Source organism: Pterocles gutturalis, unplaced genomic scaffold (assembly GCF_000699245.1).
Source record: "Pterocles gutturalis isolate BGI_N339 unplaced genomic scaffold, ASM69924v1 scaffold25540, whole genome shotgun sequence".
Taxonomy (NCBI): Eukaryota; Metazoa; Chordata; class Aves; order Pterocliformes; family Pteroclidae; genus Pterocles; species Pterocles gutturalis.
In genome coordinates, this window is record NW_010146614.1 from 1,856 (window position 1) to 6,661 (window position 4,806).

Below are 4,806 nucleotides of genomic sequence, written 5' to 3' on the forward strand. Positions count from 1 at the left end.
AGAAACATTTTAGACCAGTAAAATGCTGAAGCTCTGATACAGTATGTTCTCATTACTGAAGGAATCGCAACCTTCGCAGGCTCCTTACAGGCCATCACTAGCTGATGGGTCCAGTTATTGAATCACTCATACCCAAGGTAATTGTTAATTTCTACATGTGATCCCACTACTTTGCCTAGACAGACCAACAATCTTTAGTCCCATTTTTAGTAGTCAGGAATTGGGTATTAAAGGCCCAGATTTAAGTGTTCAATGGCTGTGATTTTTGCAGAAAGAAGCCACATCCCAGTGGTAAAGTGAGGAACAAAGGGGTCTTTTGGTTTTCCACCACAGGTTGGAACTACACCCCATGGGACCAGTATTGCTAAGCTGCTGGTTCTAGTTCCAAAATAAGTTGCACATGTATTTAAACAAAGTACACAAGTCACTGGAAGCAGTTGTATGGGGCCAAAAGGGAGATAAACCTACAAAGGAAATGGCTTATACTTTTCTCATTTAAATCATCTCTGAACTAGGTTTCTGAATGGCCTGGGTATTCAAAAGACAAAACATAACTGAAGTGGTTATTACACTACTGAAGGTTTCAAACTTGTTCTTTTGTCAATGGGAAATGAGAGATCAATATTTCTTTCTGCAACCATGCAGTAGCAATGTGGTTACATTCTCGTAAGGTCCTTGCAGTTTTGCAGAACTACTGCATGAACACAGACCAGTGCAGACTCTTGCTCGGCAACAGCTGAGGTACTCTGTATCTTCAGCAGCTCAAACATTCTATTCATGAAGACACATTACACAACTAATATTCAAAACCTTCTCACAAAATACCAGTAGATCTATCTCTGTCCGTTGTTGCTGGACAGTAAAAGGACACAAGTGTAACTGCCAACCACTTAGAATGAAAGAAAGACTCTAAGATCAGTACCTTTCATCTTATGCCTCGTTACCAAAGGCAAGCTCTTCTCTGGCTGAAAGAGTGGCTATTGCACGAGTAGCCTCCTGGCGTTCCATGAAACTGTTTTTTCATCAGTTGTTGCACAGGTACTGTCTTCTCTCACCTGCTTTTATCTATCTTTTATTTAGTACTTTAACCTCTTCAGCTAAGTAAGCAACGGGAAGCTTCTCCACTTTCATCTCTGAAGTTAATGCCTGTGTAAGAATTAAAACAATACTGCCTTAAATTGAGCACAAAATGCCTTGTGATTATGAAAACTGCAATAAACCAATACTACTTCTTTTAAAACAAAGAAAGGAAAAGGTATTCAAGCATTTCTGAGTTCTGTGCATCTCAGAAAAATGTATTTACATCTATTTTTCATAATAAATTTATCAGATCCCAGACCTAGTCCAGAGAAAGGCATATGAAATGTATTAAACCATGGGCACCAGAGGTATCAAATCTTCTATGTGTCACATGTAACATAACGGGTATTTCAACATGAGAACTTAGAAAGCATCACCAAAAAATCTTCCACCTGCAATAGCTCAATGTTCCAAAGTCCTGATTTTGCACAAAAACTGCTAAAGAAGCCTGTGTAGAAAGACAGGTACTTTGAATTTTTAATTTCTGAATTACACTGACAACAGGTGATTAAGATAACTTTACATGACTTTATTTAACAAAACCATATATTTACAGTTGAAAAAAGTTCCAGTTTGATACACGTATCTAAACAAAACAAACTTGGTAACTACATAAAACCAATGATGTACAGGGGATGTATCAACAATGCTCTACATGTCATTCTATTTTTTAAAACATTAAAAAATAAGCTGTTATAAGGTACCTTTTTTCCAAATGAAATTCTTTACTAAATGAAATAACGTTAATGATTGATTGCTGATTGAAGTTGCAAAACGGCTTTATAAAGTGCAGGTTGTACAGAATTCCGAACCTGGTTGAAGTTTTCTGGCTTCTCTAATCTGCTGCATGTACACTGGTAGTTGCAGACTTCTGATGTATTGCAGCATTTTTAAAACCCACGAAGAAAATAAAGTTTGCTTGACGGGGACACTTGCTTAATGAAAGAAAATCTCATGCATCTTGTTACAGATACTCTCAAGCACCTGAACAATAAAATTGTAAAATTTTTTTAATACAATCCCTGAATTTATTACAGAAATCATCCTTAATAGCAATTTAAGAGATTTGGTATGCTGCAAGAAACCTAAAAAGCTCAGTGGCAAGTAATTCTATGTCCTTACTACTCATCTCTCTTTTATCAAAATTCAAGAGTTACCTCCAAATCAAGTTACTGAGAAGCAGAAACAATTGCATCTTTAGGCAGGTGATTTTTTTTTTTTCAAATGTATTTTGTTTGAACACCTCCAAATCAAGTTACTGAGAGGCAGAAACAATTGCATCTCTAGGCAGGTGATTTTTTTTTTTCAAATGTATTTTGTTTGAAAACAAACTGTGCAAAGCTCCTTATTGCATTGCTTTTCTTCATTAAAGAACATACCTTATATACACAAAGAAATCATTTAGAAAATATGTACATCTTCGAAGAACAGAAAGATCAAATCACAGAACAAAATAATTACATTTGCAAATAACAAACAGTGCACAAGTGTTGCAGCAGGCCTTTTTCCCACAACTATACCCATTTTCACTGTTACATTCAACATCTTACCGAGAAGAACAAAAGGAGAATAGGGCTGTCGATGGCTGCAAAGATACCTAGTGGCTAAAGAATGCATTTTAACCAACAAATGACCCACATTTGTAGACTTGGTTTAAAAGAAAAGACAAACCTAGTTTCAATGAAGACTTAAATCACAAAGCCAGTTACAGTACCACCTAAAAAGGTATACTGAGGAAGGAGGTGTCTATGTCTTTAACAAGCCATTTAAAAGCACAGTGCGAATGTTTCAGATGGCAGGCCTCTCATATCCTTCATGGTAAGGCGTAGTTGTTCTAGTAACAGAAAAAGCAAGACTAAAAAACACTTACTGACCTTCCAGCTTTCTATTGCACTTCAAAGCAACAGAGCATACAGGTACCGGTCACCGAAGGACCAAAGCTATACAAATTCTGGGAGAATTAACGTGTCTCCTATCAATATCTTCATGTCTGTTGTCAGTAAGTGATGACCTAGAAGTTGTGTTATGGAGGAATTAAGATGGCCAACAAAAAACCACATCCACTAGGCCAGGCACACAAAGTGGACAGGAAAAGAGGCCAATGAGGTATCAGACTTGCAAGCTGCATTTGCATTACACATCTTCCAAAGTGATTGTGAGTCCTCACTTTCCAGGGAACCTTGCTCTCTTTTTAATATTACAGTCCAGCTACGTCTTGCAGAAACAATGTTTGTACTAAAGGACAGTGTTTATATTATGTCCCACAGTCCTTTACATTACATGTTGAGTTGAGCAGTATGCAACTATTATTCTCATTTTTTTTATTCAGACAATGCCAAAATAATCAGCATAAAACAGACGGAAGAGCATTGGGAAACTGCTGACCACACAGCTAGAGGATTTTGCAACACCTGTTTACAGTAAACACAATATTGCTTCAGTTAGTTTCCCTTTTCAATGATCGTCATTATTTATAAAATAGATTTTACACTATACACTATGCAATAAACATTCTTGTAAATCAGAGGCACTCATGATTTACAGTTCAACATTCATCTAAATGCAGAGGGCATCTAAGCTGTGTAACAGAATTATGCAACTGCAGTTTGCCATCTCTGTAACTTGCTCCCATGTATTAGAGGCTGGATAAAATGCTAGGCAATGACAGCTTGTACTTGTCCTGGTAGTATTTGTCTGGCACATTCCCCAGTAAACTTCTTTCGCTTGTCACTACATATAGATCAGCTTTCCCATACATAATGCTGTCCCACTGTGGCAGCAGCAGCTTCAGGAGATCCCACAGAACCTTTTCTTTTCAGCAGCAATGTTGGCTTATGTAACTTCTTCCCTCCACCCTTCTTCCTCAGCTTTGCCAGTGAGCAGAGCTGGGTTTAAAGTAACTATAAAAATTGCTTTTAACCATTTCTCAGTTCATCTGCTCAGCCCACAGTTTTGTCAGCACGACTGGAGAGACGGCACAGGAGTAAGTAGCTCGTAGGCAAGAGCACCCTGAAACAGTGCTGCCCCAGAAGAGGGAGATGTGGAAACACACATTTAATAGTATGTGACCCTGGCTTTAAACAGAGGAAAGAGTACAACTGGGAAATGATGCCAGCTTAATACTAGAAACCCCCATGTGAGTTTGGAATCTAGTCTGATTAATGGAACTTCTTCCATATGCATCTAGCCTGGAAACACAGATTTCCAAGGCATCTTGAAGAATAATTGGTTTTGCACTGCTAATGTGACTTCTCTTCCAAGTTTACTTCTACTTAACTTTTTCTTATTAAAGAATGGAATGTAGTTCTATGTCTACATGATTTCTTTGGTAAATGGGACTCTCAGCCTATAAAACAAGAAGCATTTCCAAATAAATGGTCCTTACAACATTTAACTATAAATTCCAGCACCAGTTATTTAAAATACAGATCCAGCTACTTTTATGGGTATGGGAAATATATCCTGCCTAAGAAAGAAACTGGGGAATTGCTTTCAAAGCATCCAGCATTGCTGAGTGCCCAGTCTCTTAAACCATCAAAGAAAATACAAACTTCAAAAAAATCCCCTTAATATTGTTTACTTTCACTGCCATCATCAGAAGTACAGAATGTGTAACGCTGTCCACAGCAAATGCTCATTCCACTAAAAGTTTAAGGCTAAGCCTAGGTTTCATTTATAAAGGTTTTGTTCCCCGATTTCCTGCCTTCCTTCCCCCCCTTTCCCCCA